The 18061-nt window shown below is 36.7% G+C and overlaps 1 protein-coding gene across 4 annotated transcripts in view; it reads right to left on the minus strand.

The window, feature by feature from the left end:
* Ikzf2 (IKAROS family zinc finger 2) overlaps positions 1-18061 on the minus strand; it is a 148620-nt gene that overhangs the window by 48241 nt on the left and 82318 nt on the right. The gene's annotated exons all lie outside the window — the stretch shown is intronic.

Raw genomic sequence — 18061 nt, forward strand, 5'->3', positions numbered from 1 at the left:
ACTAAAGTTAGGAAGAATGAAAAGCATGTGTGGAAGACATTAAATATTGCTTAACCCACTAAGCCACGCCTCATCTTAACAATCATGTTTATGTCACATTCCCTGCTTCACATCAGAGTACTTGTGTCAACCTGCTCCTGCACAGAGCAAGAGAAACAACTCAAGATCTTAATCCCACAAATGTCTGTCACAGAGGGAAGCACACTGTTGGGGCAAATGTCCCCAAGTCAGACTAAACACAAACATTCAGTTGAGACCTGTATCAACGGGAGGTAGAGTGCACAAACCTTGCCATCTTAAATTACCCTGCTTTTGTTTCCTACATGCAACAGAGATAGTTCTCAATGGAACATACTAGGCTGTAAACCAAAGTGCTCTAACACTGATCTCTACAAACCAACAAGCAGCTAGTGACAGGAACGGCATAGCATGCGTGTACACACTTGCGACAGTTAAGAAACGTAATGCCTTCTGTTTGCTGTTTTTGGATCATCCTACCAAAAAGGTGGAATTCTGTTAGCACAGCCCTAGATCTAAATGGCTCAGTCCTTTGACAAAGTAGAGGCACGCTTTAAGTTAGCATCAGGTTTTTGTCCCTTGATCCTGAAGAATTCATACTGAAGCTATTCAACATAACAAATTAGTTGGTTACTACCTGTACAGAGGAAATTAGTTTACAAAGGCAAGTATGCTCTTTTTACTAAAGTTGTTTCCTGAAGATGTCATGTATCCCTGATTCATCACTAGTGCTTATCAGGACAGGGTGCCAGCATATGGCTTTCCTTGTCCCTCTCTGCGGAGCTCTCTAATCAGAGGCAGTGAGCTACGTAGTGTCAGAGGCATAATCCTAAACTAATTACCTAACCTATGAATCTTATATCATTTGAAAAGTGGCAATGAATTCAAATCGCTGAATAAGGTTTGGGTAGAACCTTTTGGTGAGAGTGGAGATAATACATTCTTCAATTGTTAAACATCTTAAAGAACTTAGCATTTCTCCCTGTCCTCAGTAAAATGGAGATGATAATGTCCCCACTTTGCAGGGTTAATCTGAGCATTAAATGGGTAAACTCAGTGAATGTACTTCTCTCTTTTTTAAGATCTTGGTGACAATTAATTAACTTACACAATATAAACTGCTTTATAATCCACAAAGGGATAGCTATGCTTACTGAATCTAGTGATTTAGAAACTGATATGATCCTACTGGTTTTTGAGAGGAGAAGGGACAATATTCTACTCAACACTATATCTCCCTATCCCCAGGATGCTCACAGATCTTGTGATAGACAGGATATGTTCAGGCAGTATTAATACACTAGTTTAACTGAAATCATTATGTATTTCCTTCCTCCAACTCTGTTTTATATGTTATACATTCCATGCTATTGTAAGGAAAGACACAACAATATAAAGGATTGAATCTAAAAATTAAGTCAATTTTAGCAAATGCTCAGAATCCCTCAGTCTCTGTCTCTAAAGAAATCATGATCATAATGCTCCCATTTAGAAGTCTATCTGAATCCATTTAAAATGCAAAATGAATTATATATCCACACTAGCAGCAGAGATTTATCATCATCCGTTCTTTGTTGCTATTACATATATAGATATTCCCACAGAGCGATCAGTGTGAAGAGTCTTGTATTTTGCATGCATTTAAAATTATGAGTTAAACTTGCTGCTATAAATTTAAACTGTCTTTCTGAAACTGTTTATCAACATTATTTGCCCATTTTTCTATCAGGTTGTCAAACTTTTCTCACTACGTTTAAATGATTTTTATTCTGAAAATCAAAAATCAAAAATTTCTAATATTTGAATGTGATTTCTGATGTGACATCACAAGCAGAATACTCCCCAACCAACAACACAAGACAGTCTGCAGCCAACAGGGGAGTGTGTTAGAAATACTATATAGAACTGCTTCTGTTAAGATTTCAGATCTCTTCCCAAGATTCCTCATTATGTATATATAAATATTCCAAATCTGACAACAATATCATCTATTAGGAACACTTATCCCCAGCATTTCCTCAAGGCCTATTCCCCATTACCCAGGAACTTAGTCCTACAATGCTGATGTATTTTGCAAATATTGGGGCTTTCCATTTTATTCATGAACCAGCTCCTGTTTGATAAGCCATGTTTAACCAGCATAAAGCTTGCCAGAGTTCCTGTTCAGAACTTAAGAATGTGCAGACTCTCAGCATAAAAGTACAGACCTCTCAAATATTAAAATAGGAGAGAATTGTAAAAGAAAAAACTGTGGCTTGATTTTATACATCAGATTATCTATTTTCCTTAGAGAGAGGACATTAAAATGAGGACATGGGTAAATGTCATTAAAACAAAACACTGTCAGATTAAAATATGTTCCTCAGGAACTGTTCTCCCTAGAAGATTATATTGAATACAAACCCTGGAAAAACATTTATTTTTGCTGTAACTGAAACAGAAAAAATGATAAAGCTATAGTGTGCGATCTTTATATCAATGCTATAAAAAAATCATGTGTAACTCTGTGTCCCAATTGCTGTCCTTATATAGTAAACTAGTAAAATGTAACCTGTTTCAATACATATCATATACTAAACTACACCCCAAATGATAGCCCACATACAAAAATAAGTCTCATAATAATTTATTTCTGATATCTGTGTATACAGTTACATTGAAATTCTATGTTAAAGAAGCAGAAAATTAAGTAAAATGGCCTTTAAATCCTAGCCACTAAACAGAAACCTTTTCTAGCTCCAAAAAACTATGGTTTGATTTATTTTCAATATAAGATGTTTCTAATTATGACTGAGTGCCTATAATATTTTAAGTATTTAATGATAAAATTCAAGTGTTAGGAAAACATGAGTCCCAATTTCCACATCAAGAAAGAGCTGACTCTCCCTGTTTAAAGCATAATGAGCCTAATACAACTATCAATCACTAAATAAAATATTAATAGTACGTTAGTTTCCCAGTTTTTAGAATTGGAGTGTTAACCTTCACTACATGGACTTATTTTTACAATGTGCTCTACAAATATGCTCTCATAAACAGTCTAATTTCATTCTATGTAAGTCTGAAGCTAATTTGATTTTCTGTAAGTCTGATGTGTTCTTCCATATTGTGTAAGTCAAAGCTATAAAGGAGCTCTTTTGGAAAAATCTTCTATTATAAGATTCTTCAGTAAGCACACTAGGCTACCTACATTCAGAAACTTCACCATACTGGGCTACCTACACTCAGAAGCTCCCACATCATCATTGTGTCTAGATATATAACAAGGAGTAGAGGGCGACACTATACTTGCTTTCATTCATTAGTGAGACATTAATGAGAACACTGAATGAAAGCATATATACAGGTAAACAGATACAGATTATTATAAAACACACACATACATACACACACATAATAGCATCTGAAAACAAATTGCAAAATAACATTAGTAACAGCTTCACAGCTGTTAAGAAATTAATTTAATTTGATGTATGTAACAATGCAATTTTGCTTTCCATCACAGTCATGCTAAAATAAAAGCAGATCAGTTGATGAGAATGAACTAGAAAGTAAAATGTGAGGCAGTGTTGTATCCACACATGAATGTAACACTCACATGAACCATGTCTCTCACATAGCAAGAAACAAACACAGACTTTTCTTTAGAAGTTGGGGTTTTGTTTGATTTTTGAGAAAGAACTTAAGTTGGGTGAATGGGAAAGGAGAGAGGAAGGAATTGGGGGAGTGGGAGAACATGATAAAATATATTTAAATATTTTAAATATGAAAATTGTTTTAGGTAACAAAATATAATAATAATAATAATAATAATAATAATGATAATAATAATGATAAAATAACTTATAGAACCAAGGCCAGTAGTATAACTCAAGCCAAGTGCCTGCTGAACATACACAGAGACCTAATACAACCTGTTCACAAAGAGAAGAACATACTAAAATACCTGCTGCTGATTATATTTGTTTAACATTTATTGGAGGTTGGTGATTAAAAATAAAACAAAACACATTTATTTAAGACAAAATGTGTATAAACAAGAAAGAATGCACATAAAAAGAGGTTAAGAAGCTTGTGCCTAAACAGTAGATACTTCACTAATAACATCTACTTACACAATAAATTTACAGAATGAAATAGTACAAGGCTTAAGGAGAGTTTCCTTTGGACATTTTGGATAAATTGAACATTTTATTATATATCCATAATGCAGATTTCACCTAAGTACCCTTCTTTGTAAGACAGGAGAGTTTGCCATCTCTGGTGACTGATTCCTTCAAGAGATATGAAATAATTAAAAAGTTTTAACAAGTAAGTTCTTGTATGCATGGTGGAATATGTAGAGCTAATTTTGAGAGGATAAATTTTACTTTCCATAAAATAGAATTTGGTCTTCAAAAATAATCTCATTACATTTAGTTGAAAAGCTGTGAAAGTACCATAGCAACCAGAACTGGAAGTGTAATTATCAAAATATTTTGATTATATTAATTTTCTACAAATTAAAACTTTATTACTAGTATGACCTGATTTTACTAACCCACAAGCAGATTACTTAGGCTTCCTGGATGGGAAAAATATGGGGGGGGTTGTGATTTGTTTTCTACATTTGAAAGGGTGTAACGTATAGAACAAATTTTCCAGATTATTTTCTGTCAAACTGATGACTTCAGTTTCTAAAAATATTTTTAAATTTTCAGTTTTGGATGTGTGTGTGTGTGTGTATGAGAGTGAGAATGAGAGAGAGAGAGACAGAGAGAGAGAGAGAGAGAGAGAGAGAGAGAGAGAGAGAGAGAGAGACCAGTGAACAACTTTGAGCATAGTTCTGCAGGCATCATATGCCTTTTAAAACATTTTTTTTTTTGAGACAGTCTCTCACTAGCCTGGAAACTTACCAAGTACACCAGGCTAGCTGCCTAGCAAGTCTCGGGGTTCCACCTATATTTTCCTTCTCATCCCTGGGATTACACCCTATGACACCACATATGGTTTTTGACATAAATTCTGTACATCGAACTCAGGTTCTCATGCTTACATGTGATCACGCTACTACCTCCCCAGGACCAAATATAAAACTAAAAAATTGAATGGAAGCAAATACTAAGGGAGTTCAAGTAATGTTAGTTTCATAAGAAAAAGAAAAGGATACTAGAATGTCATTCTTCCCAAATTAAAGCAGTTATCCTGTGTGAGTCTATTTTTATATGCTCGGTTTCTGCCGTATAAGAATTCAAGTGGGCACTTAGGGGATTTTAAAACTCAGAAACAATTTCTCTCAGTCTATGCTGGTTACATGAAATGGCATTACACACACTAATTGATTCAATACTTCTATCTAATCATCTACTGAAGTTGAAGCTATACTATTATACCTTTCTTTTAAACATTAGAAAAAGACACACTAAATTTGATTAATTCTGTGTTACTAGTCCCGAGCATCTGTTTAAATAAAGTTCTAGCAAACCAATACAACTTCAAAACTGATGTAAAGTACAATCATTTACCAAGAATCTTCCAACAGGCTAAACACTATAACAATGATCATAGCCAGAGTTATCTTTAAGTATATGCAATCATTTTAAACTCCTCAGTGAAATTTCAAAGGATATAAAAACTTTATTCCTGTTAGCTGTGGATAAGTGATGGGTAAATCTAGCAAAACAGCTCCCTTAAAAGATCTTTCTAGTATTTATTTTACGAAGGGTTGGACAAGTCCAGACACTGGTGTCACTGAGCAGCAGCTGAGCTGTTTGTAGGCTGCTCTTCACATCACCTTGAAACGTTCCCCACTCGCATGTGTGTGTGTGTGTGTGTGTGTGTGTGTGTGTGTGTGTGTGTGTGTGTGCGCGCGTGCGCGCGAGTGCGTATGCACACGCACATGTGTTCACGCACGTGTGCACACACCCACTCACATGTGCAGGTACATAAATACTTGTGCTGATATGTGTGTGTCTATTTATCTGTTTGGAGATTTCCAAGCTGAGTACATTCTTCACTCGCCTTCTGCCTTATTTTTGAGACAGGGTCTCTTACTGAGCCTGCAGCTTACTCTTTTGGCTCTGCTGGTTGACTAGCTAAAGAGCTAAGAGCCCCTGACTGCATGTACCCCACCCCATCCCACCCCAGCACTAGGGTTACAGATATGTGCCCCCAGGCCTGACTTCTGTGAATATTGCTTTTTTTACAGGGGTGCTGGAGAACCACACTTGCGTCCTTATGACAACACTTTGGGAACGTACCAAGCAATGCCATCTCTCTAGCCTTCCCCATCCAAGTAAGTACACTGCTGAGGCCAAATCTGCCCTTAATATTTTCAGGCTGCAAAGTTCTCTTTTTTGGGTTATGCTGGCCCTAACACTATGCCAATTTCATTCATGTGTAAGCTTTAATTTTACAATGCCTAACAGTCATCAACGGAAATATAGTATAAATTCAGTAGTATAACAATTCTATCCTTACATGATCTCACACACACTAGCCACTTACCATTCATTCTGTTACACTGTTGTGGCTGACTTATGTCTTTTACTTTACTTAAGTTAGTGAAAACTTGCAAAAATTAACTACACCTGAGAAATGTAATGACAGAGAGATGAATGTTAAGCACAGAACATAATATCACTGTAGGGCAAGAGATAGTTACCAGACTATTAACAGGTTTAATAGTAACAATCACTAAAGTATATTTTCATCTTCATATTATGGATGAAGATATGGGTGAAATAGCAAGTTGAGTTGCACAGCTGCTCAGCATCAGCTGACACCGGGACCCAGCACTCACTGAGACCCAAATTCTTGCTATGTAGCCTGCTCATCATAACCAGGGCAGTTACTAGTTATTAGTTAACAACAAAAGAAATGCCCACACATTAAGAAATAATAACTTAGCATAATGTGTGCATATATAATTCTAGGTCTAATATGGGTAATTAGTTTGCCAGTTTGGGGTAAAGAAAAAATTGTGTGAGAGTCTGTTTGGAAAAAAGACCAGCTCGTACTGCCAAATTTTCTGAGCATGGATTTCATCTCATGTAAGAGCAACTGACTTTGAACTAGTGTTTGGCAATCATGTGTTTAATATAACTATGGGAGGCTTACAAAACAAATTACATTGGGAAATATTTTTAATAAGAGGAGAACAAAATTCTTAACCTAACTTCTTAAGAAGGAAAATCATTACTATACAGTCCACCCCCACTGGGTATGCTCCCAAAGGGAACCACACCACCGGATCACCAGAGGCCACTAAGGACACTTAACCAGGTCAGAAGGCAGTAAGGAATGGAGTAGGGGTTTCTATTATGGAATAACACCAACAAAGGGAAGATCCAATCCCTGGATCTTTAATAGTTCAGCACAGTCTCCGAAGTGAGAAGAGAATCCAATGCTGTCTACTCTGCTTCAACCCTCCTTGGGTGGTCATACATGCAAGTTCAAAGCCAGATGGTCATTGCAAGGTGTTACTTACAAACATGCTCTTACTTGTCTGCATCAGGTAAAGGTTTCACATTTGGCCCATGTGATGCAGGTTGGTCAATTGTAAAACCCTACCAAGTAGTGACCAAGAGAAAACCCATGATTAAGGGATAGTAACCTAGATAGCTGCCAAACAAATCTTAATACTTCTAAGTCTAATTTGATTTTCCACAGTGTAGCAGCTGCAGTTCTCTTTACCACCTTCATGCCTGGCTTCGGGTTCTGTTGAGTGAATATTTTGTGCAGTCATAGAGAGCATCTATGTTAAAAGGAGAAAAAAATCACAAAGCTACATATGAGGTAATAGAAAGGATAGATTAGAATGTATGAATGTTAAGTCACCTACCAAATATCCCCGTTTCCTATTGTACGTACAGAGTGGGATAATATCCTCTATAAAAAAACAAGAAGACTACAGCCACATAGTCAATTTGACCAAGCAAGGATTGTGAACATGAATTGGATCCTGGAGCTTAATGTCAAGTTCATTCACTTATTAGTCACAGGACCTTAGGAAACCTGTCTCAATTTTCTTGTCTAATAAATATCAAGGCATTAAATTCTGAGTATTAAGCATAATAGTATATATAACACACAAAGTTATATTGCTTGTTTTAAAATTTGGACAAAACTATATCATAAATGTATACCATCAAGTAAGTTGAATGTTTGGTTCATCGTTAATAAAGGAAAGAAGGTCCCATGGTAGCATTTAAGACAATAATTGTAAGTTTGTATGCAGTAAAGGGCAAAAATAATAAGCCAAGAGCTATCATAATGCTGAATGGGAAAAGCCAAAGGCTTGTTCTCCAAGATTTTGAGTAAGACAAAGATGTCCACTTTCACCTCATATATTCAACATAGCACTGGAAGTGTTGGCTAGAGCAATCAGACAACAAAAACAATCAAAGCATATCCACTGGAAAGGAGAAAGCCAATTTGCCAGTACTTACAGATGACATGATCTTTTATATAGAGAAAATCACAAGGACTTTATTTTTAAAATATTAGAAGTAAATTCAGCAAATGCAGGATACAAAAATCAGCATACAAAAATCAATAGTACTGCAATATAGCAGTAGCCAATTATGGGAAATAGAAATAAAGAAAGGAATCTCATTCATAATTGGTACAAAAATTGCCTAGGAATAAACTTAACTAAAAGGTAAAGAGTTTATATAGCGAGAAGTATAAAACATTGGTTCAAGAAATTGTAGAACATTCACACACAAGTTGGAAAGAAACTATGTGTTCATGGATGAGATGAGTGGACACTATCAAACTGTCTACATTGCCCCAAATAAACTACAGGTTCAACATAACCCCTATGAAAAGCCAATGACATGCCTCACAGACAAGTTTAGGCTCTTTTTTGTTATACAAAGGCAAGTGATTCTTTCTCTGGTTTTCTATAGACACTTCAAATGTTTGTGTCAAATTAAAACTCTACATGTGGTTCTAAGTTGCAAGGTTAGTCTATTAGAAATGTGTAGCCAATAAAGCACTTTGGCTAGTATGAAAGAAAAAAAAGTGATTAAGGACAACTTACCAAACCAATTTTTAATGGATCTGTGCTAAAAACCCATTTCCTTCAAAGTAAGAGCATCATATTTATTAACTATGAACATATCCTATTTCCTAATCTTAATGAATGAACACTTTCTATAAAACAGAATATATATACATATAACATAAATTAGTATTGTTATACATCAATTATCTGGAACAGAAATCAAGAATCTATAGCATTGACAATAGTGACAAAATAAACAAACAAAATTCCTACAAATAAATTTAGCCAAAGAGGCAAAGAACTCCTTAAAGAAAATAATAAAACCCTGATGAGAGAAATTAGAGCTGGTGAGATGGCTCAGGGGGTACAGGCGCTTGCTGCCCAGCCTGTGTACTCAAGTCTGACTCCTAGACTCCGCAAGCTATGCTCTGATCTCACACATGCCGATGGCATGCATCTATGTGTATAAAAACTTGCTTGCATTCACAGAAAATAAATGAATACTGTTTGTAAAAGAAATAGGAGAGGTCAGAAAAGCAGAGCCACAAAACTCTCAAATTGCCAGAGTAAATAGGCTGAAAGGAGCAAAGCCGGAGGCATTATGTTACCACACATTAAGCTGGGCTACGAAGTTTTGGTGCTCAAAACAGTATAGTAATGGCATTAAAAATGAGCATGGAAAAATGAAAGAAAGTGGGGAGTCGAATGCTGACACAAATTACTATACCCACCTGATTTTCCCAAGAGCAAGCTTGGGAAACGACAATCTTGTCAACAAGCCATGCTGGAACAGCTGCACACTCACGTGAACAATTATGAGACTGTAACCCTCTCTCATACCGGTTACAAAAACTAACCAAAATTAAGCGAAAATAATACATTTTCTGAAATTAAAGTCTTGCCAATATAAAGTGAACAGGAGAAAAACCTAAGGGAAATGTTTCAGGGCATTAGACACAGTAAGGAGTTTTGGGGGACGACCTCAAAGTCACATGAAATAAAACGAAAAATTAGTCAAGTGCAGTTTTACCAAACTGAAAACCTTCTGCACTGCCAAGCAAAAATATCCCCACAGAGACAATTTGCAGAATAGAAGACGGTATTTGCAAACTATACATCTGACATAGAGTTAAGGAGGCTGATAAGATGGTTCCGTTTGTAAAGTGTTTGCTGTGCAAGTATGAGGACCTGAATAGGGTTTCCCACGCCCTGAAAAAGTTGAGTGTGTTGATGTGTCTGTAATTCCAGTTTTGGCAAGTTCTATGTCCACTGAGACATTGCTTTTCAAAAACTAAGGTGGGAAGCAGCTGAGGGAGACACAGGAAAGACACCTCCATGCCCTCTGTGTACACACATAAAATGTAGACAATGAATCAGACATTTAATGCATAGAAGACATGCAAATGTCCAACGTCTATATAAGAAAAATGTTCAACATCATTAATCATTGGGGAAGTGCAAATCAGAAACACATGAAATATCACCCCATGTAGTGAGAAGGTTTGTTATAAAAAAAGACAAGTGATAACAAGTGGAAAGCAATTAGATTAGACGCCCCTGGGTGTTGTTCGAATTTGGATAGACTTTGTGGCAAAGCATCTAAAAATGTATTATCATCCAGACTGGTCTACAAAGCCAGCTCCAGGACAAGTAGGGCTGCTACACAAAGAAACCCTGTCTCAAAAAAAAATGTATTAGTATATGAATTACCAATCTTAATACTCAGTAGGCATTCTAAGGAAATGGATTAGTCTGCCAAAGAACAACCACACACCCATGTTCAGTGCAACACTAGTAACAATAGCCAAGATATAGAATAAATCTCTATGTCAATCAACCGATGAATAGGTTAAAAAATATGGTAGATTCACCATAGACTATTATTCATCTATAAAAGAATGAAATGAAATCCTGTCATTCATGGAATGGATACAACTAGGGATCATTATATTTAGTGACTATTCAGAGGCAAAAGCTGGACATAGAAAGACAAATACTGCATGATGTTACTCATACATAGAATCTAAAACAACTGACCTCATAGGATGGTGGTTAACAGAGGCCTGAAGCAGGAGGGAGAGAAAGATGGGGAGTTGTCTGTCAATGGGTGCAATGCTATGGATCCATATGAATAGGAAGTTGTGCTGTACTAGAGTGCACAGGAAAGTAATCATAGGTATGATAGGGCACAAATACTTCAAAAAGGTCCATGATGGTATTTGGAATGTTTGCATAGTGAAGAAATTATTAATTAAAAGGAGATGGAACATTCTAGCTGAACTTAAATATCACACCAGATATGAGAATATGAAACATTCATTACATTGTCCCACAAGTATGTACCAGATTCAGTAACACTGCAGGGAAATGTCTGTCATGTTCTCTGCTGAAATGTATGTAGTGTATCTGCATCCCATTTTATCTTCGAGCGACTTGCATTATACAACATAGAGACTCAGAACACGCCTGATCTTGAACTACTACAAAATGCCAGTGTAAAATATAAGGCATATATGATCAAGAAATGCTTCCACTCATTAGTGGGAAAAAAAGAAGAAACTTCTGAATTGGAGCCACTTTAAGGGTGTTTTCCTTCTATTCAACAATGGAAGTTTTGATTAGTCATGGGTTGTTCAGTTTCCATTTCCAAATTACCCATTTAGCAGGCTTTCTGAAGCTGAGAACTGAAGAGCATGGGGCATTAATGTAATGATATAGTTCTGTGTGTTAAGGAAAAGCAGTCCTCATATAGTTGAAACACGTATAAATGGTGTTCAGCTTGTAAGGGTAAGCTAATGTGCTAATCAAGTTTAAGAAACTACTCTTTCTCACTAGTAACAAGTCATGAATAGTGCTGGTGCCTTTTGGTTAGGTAACACAGAAAGTAAAATCTGCCCACAGTGCAAATTATTATTCCCCCTTTTAAAACTTGTGATTTAGCACTGCAGGTCTGACCCTCGTCACCTGTAATTGCACAGGCTACTTTGAACAGGCTGGACCTCCTTAGCGGAGAAATGGCTAAAATTAGTATGCCATGCCACCCCACAAAAGAACAGGGTTCTTGAGGTCCCTCTATTCTGTAGAACTTATATTTCTGGAATATATCAGAGTATTTAAATTTTCATATGAATAACAAGTTGTGAAATTAGTAATTATTATGGTCATTTGGTATGGCAATATGAATTTATTCACAAAAAATGTGTTTAGGTGTTGAGACTGGATAAATATCCAACTTTTAAATGATGTGCTTAGAACTTCTGGCTTAAACACAACACTCTTAATACTGTGTCTTACTGTGTTTCTGAAGGCCAAGGTGAGAACAAATTATACATAAGTGCGTGTGCATATGTGTATGCTATATACAAGGGGAACCTGGCTGGCTCGGGTGTAGGGCGTTCTTTATTAAGTAAAAAATGTTTGTGGCTTAAGGAGATGTGACTGCAAGGTGATTAAAATGCCATCCTCATGTGTTTCTTTCAGTGGAATATTGGACAGCATCCAGAAAGGGAGAGGGGAGAGGCAAAACAAACAGAACCAACTCAACTTAACAAAAGGGGAAAGTGCCATAGCCTTCACTAAAAGCATAAAATTCTTGACTCAGATAGTTACGGACACTCTTGAATTTCTCCTTTCTTTTCCTTCAGTTCAGTCAGGATGTGAGCCCTGCCATTATGTATGGCTCGGGGCTGTTTGCGAGCTTCCTCCCCATCTGGGACTGAGGCAAATTGCAGGTTTCCAAGGAGGGGAATGCTTTTACAGCAGGGATCGCAGCTTTAGTACTGGGCATGAACTGTGCCAAGTCCAGTGACACTACTTGCCTGGCTCCCTGTGACAACCTGGGCACCAGGTATCGTATTTTTAGTTCCTGAAAATATATAGGAGCATTTCAGAAGTCTGACATTGTTCTTTGCTTGAAGACCATAAACACATGAACAGCCATTAAAAGTCATTTCCCTTCTTTTCCACCTACAAAATGAATATAATTACTTCAGGGGTACACACACACAAATGCATCAATCTACATTTTTGTCCCTCTCATCTTACAAAGTCCACCGTTCCCTTTCAGGTCCCTAGCAGGCTGCCTTTTCCAAAGGCAGCATACACTTACTAAAAGCACCACTCATTCCGAGGAAGCTGTCAGCAATTACTGCCGTGAACTTTAAATCCTTTCCTCTAACTACCACAGTAGTCTAGAAATAATGACACAACTTCTCATTGCTTTAAAATGTCAAGCTGACCACTCAGAAATTTCAGCCAGGTTTCTTCAGGAAGACCCGAAATGATAAGACATTTTATGAGACTTCCCGTTCATCTCCCTTTTCATTACCGCACTGCCTAACACCTTCGCAGTATAGCAACACCTTCAGGGACACGTTGAAACCTAAACAAACCACAAAGACTGCCAACAGAACAAAGGGAACACCATGTGCCTGGCACAAGCAAGCTATCTTTCCCCTTGATCGGACACTATCCTTGAAATTATTTTCAGTTTTCTTCCATACCATCCCCTTTGTAAGTGGTTTAAACCTGTTGCATGTCTTTACCCAATGACCAGGTAGCTATAACTGAACAGTAGAACTTTAAAATACATATGTGCATGTATATATTGACACATGCTCCCCCCCACACACACACCAGCAACTACTTTTTCTTATGTTGCTCTTAATGGCCTGGAACTTTCTCTATAGACCATGCTGGCTTTTAACTCACAGAGTTCTGGGATTAAAAGATCATTCCACCTGCCCAACAATAAATGACTACTTTCATACATTTCAGTATTAGATTTGTTATCAAATGTTTGGCTCAGCTTTTAATCTGAGAAAAAGGAAGAAAAACCCTCTAAAATTTTGTAGGTCCTGGGAACTGAAAGCAGGTCCCCCCCTGTAAGAGCAGCAATTGCTCTTAATTGTTGAGCCAGTTTTCCAGCCAGTAAACCAACTTTCATAACTTCATGAGACCCATCAGTCCAGATGGATTCAGAATTACAAAACTACAATGCAAATAAAAATAGAGGAAAATTAAGATTTCCTTTAAAAATATGGAAAGGATTGGCCTTCTATTTTTGACTATTTTCAAAATAGCATGAGTATGGGGATAGGCTGTTGAGAGATCAGATAAGGGTTAAATGGAATGATCTAAACCAGAGACAAAGGTCCTGAAGATGGAGTACAGATTCTTTCTCCTTGTATTAAAATTTTTACTATTATAAGCTGGGTGTTGTTGGGACACAGCTATGATCCCAATAGTGGGGAAGTTAAGGCAGGAGGATCAGAAGTTCAAGGTCATCTTCAGTTACACACTAAATCTGAGGTCAACCTGGGATACAGGACATCATGTCTCAAGAACAAACAAACCATTTTTATTATTGTCTATATCAAATGCACAGAGTATATACATGGAGAGGCTGTATTCTAGGGCCATATATATAACTCCCAAGCATTCAGGAAGGTTTTGCCTTCCTGTCACCCCTTTCCCATAAAATTACAAATTAAAAGACAAGCCCAATTCATATTAACTAAGTGTGATCCACACTCTAGACACTTGTTGGAGACCCCGTGTGAGCAAGACAGGCCCAGTTCTAGTCTATTTGGACACAGAGAATCCAAAACAAAGAAGCTGGTTACCTGAAAAGGACACAGTAATGCCCAGAGTGTAAAGGTCTCTGGGAAGAAAATCATGAAGTCTGGGAGTAGGAAAAGATCCAGGAAAGTCTCAAAATAGTATTTCTGGAAACAAAAGATTTAGGTCATTTACAATTAAAACCAGCATTAAAACCACATTGGAGCCATAGTGACTTATTCATTATGAATCCCTTTTAGAAAATAAAAGCAGCTTCCAACAGAAGGGGTGAATGAACAGCAGGATAAGAGAAACACTACCATCCCACGAGGCCCATTCAGGTGGGTAGCCTCTACCAATAGCCAGTTTTAACACCTCCATTTGCTGGAAAATGAAATTAAGGACCAAAACAATATCATAAAGCTACATGCCAATGTCTGTGAGCCAGTTAAACACACCCAGAATGCATTTTATTAGTACAAAGGGAACCGAATGACAGGAATTTAGCATTCATTCTCCACTGATGACTCTGTTCACATATTACTATTGATATTGATATTATCAATAATGAATAGTGGAATATTAAAGAATAAATTCAGATGTGCAAGAGTAAAACATAGCTCCTCACTAAAATGCAAATGTGCTGAGTGTGATATCATCAAACAATGTAAAAATCTGTAGAGAAGGAACCAATGCAGTGAGAAGCTCTAAAGCTATACTTTACATGGCTCAAGGGGGACAAATAATAATAGCAGTCCCATCCAGAGATGTTGACAGTTCACAAATTTTGTTCCAGACTATCACAACTTTTGATGCTGCTATGCATCAAAAGCATTACAGCAGTTAAAAATGTAGTCTTGCCATCATAATCCATGCCAAATGGAGTGAGGGAGATCATAGCTCTGCAAAGGTCTATCTGTCTGAGCAGAAGGAATCAAAATAAAGGCCAGGAATGGGGAAGAAGAGAACAGAGGTATGCAGATTCCTGGATCTAAATAGGGGCTTACAGCGTACCACACCTCAGAAACACCTTCCTTTCACTAGTATTTTACTGATGAGGATTTTAGTTTTTATAAGATAAACAAGTGAAACAGAGTATTTCCTGTTAAAAATATACATGTCAGCATCAAATGACAGTTCTCACTAATAATTCCTAAACTGCCTCCATCATAAATATAAACACAATTATATAATTTATTTTTTCAACTAGGAAAGTAGTGCCATAATACAAAACTGCTGTACATGTGTGTGCCCTGGAGTGTGTACACACACACACACACACACACAGGTTAAAATGAAAACCTAAAATGAAAGCTCCTCAACCCATTATATTCGCCATCATTAAATACCAGATTGTCATGACAAGTAATAGAACATTGGTCAAAAAGTAATAGCTTGGTTAAAATTTCTTCTCACTGATATTAGTTGCAAGCTTGTACAGTGCTGCCTATTATCCATCTTAATGAAATTCAGCTGTCAGTTCCATTTTGAAATGGTGAATTCTTGAACTGAATGACACGGGTAAAATTAAAATCTCTTCTTTTTTTCCAATCAAATCATCTAATAATGAAAAATAAGAAATAAGTAACTCAGAAATTTTCTGTCACTAATTGGTCAAGAGGAGAGTCATCTTCAAATATCTTGGTTCCTTTCTAGCTCTAGTGATCGTCCTGAGAGTTGCCAGTCAGCTACTTGTCTTTAGAACTCACTTTGCTACCAGGCAGTACACTGAGGAAAACTAGCTGAGATTTGTAGTGCTGTGAGACAGTCTCAAATAGTGCAGGCGATGAACTACAATTCCTGGATTTAATTATCATTATCATTCATTGGGTAGTGAACCCGTTTTATAGTTGAATATGTCACCACATACTTCATTCATTCATGAGAGGAGGCAAAAGACAAGTCTCCAAGTCTTGTGTTTAATTATCAACTTTTTCTGAGCTTTCAAAGTATGTCTGACGAGAGGAAAAACATGTATTTACCTCTATTTCCCATGTGGGTCATCTTTTCCAGCCTAGGTACAGGTTTTAAAATTACCAGTATACTTACTTCAAACTTTTATAGAAAATTGTTAAAATATAATAGCAATCCAATAAAAATCAAGTATGATCTAGAATACAAAATGAAAATTCAACTGAAATGGTATATGAAATGGAAGTTGAAGTTATTGAAGCCCGTTCATTTGGAGTCTCAATTGTGCTCTGTTCTTAATATTTTGCTGTTTTCACTTGTACTATGTCCTCAAATTATGCCTAATCAATTTTTCATCTTAAAAATTCATTTACTGGTGTGTAAGTTAGAGAGTATTAAGACAGAATACTTATTATATGATACAACACAATGTCATCCTGGGCACAAAATGGCAGGCAGTGTAAAGGAATGGATATAAACACTTAAAAATCTAGAATCTTCTACTGTAGAATCTTGGCTGAGAGAAGTGGAAAAAAGATAACTGTTTTCCATTGCTTAAGAAAGATCAAAAATAAAAGCTAACAAAGGAAACCAATACTCACTGTGGCACCAGAAACTAAGAATAACCTAGGCAGAGTAATAACCAGAGGTAGGATGCCCAAGTCTATTTTCTGGTTATGGGTGGAATTTGATGAGTAAACCAGATTAAATATTAGTATCTCGATGTGCCACCTGGAAATTACCCCTAAAAGAACTTTTTTGGAAAGCAGAGAACAAAGGGTCACTCATTTCCCCACAATCACGACAATGTCCTCCACTAAGGCAGAATCAGTCACATGATTAAAGGCCACAGATCACACACACTCTCAGAGGGCTTGGCTCTGGACCATAAGAAGAGCAGTGGAGAACCAATGTATGCCTTAAGGTCCCCAAGCAGGTATTGTAAAGGAGGCAAATCAGAAAGGTGAAATAGCTAAAAGAAAACTAAGAGGTCTAGAGGTACTTCCTAACCTAAATTAAGGAAATTCAGAATGACATGAAAATTCTCTTCTAAAATTCACAGGTTGATAAAAAATTTATAACTTCATAATATGTGAGGTGTAGAAAATTGTATTTATTTGATCTGGTTTCTATAATCACATTCTTGGAGCCTCTGTATAGATTTTAATTTTCCCATAAGCTTAAGAAAGCTACAGTACTTTTCATGATTTTGCTGCAAAAGTCCAGAGCCCCATCTAAAGATCACACAAAGGGACAAGAGAACAAAACTGCAATATGTAAGAACTGAACTTGAAAAATCAGAACATAACGCATCATTGTTCACTATGCTTTGCTTTTCAGTGGCAGCTTAATATAAAATTAAATCAAAGAAAATAAATTACTCTGGCATGTTTACAATAATCATATGTAAATAAAAATATTCAGTATAGAATAATATTATGTACCTAAGTTGAATGAATTCTTTTTTTTTTTTTTTTGAGACAGGGTTTCCCTGTGTAGCTTTGGAGCCTATCCAGGAACTAGGTCTTGTTGACCAGGCTGGTCTCAAACTCACAGAGATCCGCCTGCCTCTGCCTCCTGAGT

The sequence above is a fragment of the Cricetulus griseus genome, chromosome 2 (assembly GCF_003668045.3).
Source record: "Cricetulus griseus strain 17A/GY chromosome 2, alternate assembly CriGri-PICRH-1.0, whole genome shotgun sequence".
In the NCBI taxonomy this organism is placed as follows: domain Eukaryota; kingdom Metazoa; phylum Chordata; class Mammalia; order Rodentia; family Cricetidae; genus Cricetulus; species Cricetulus griseus.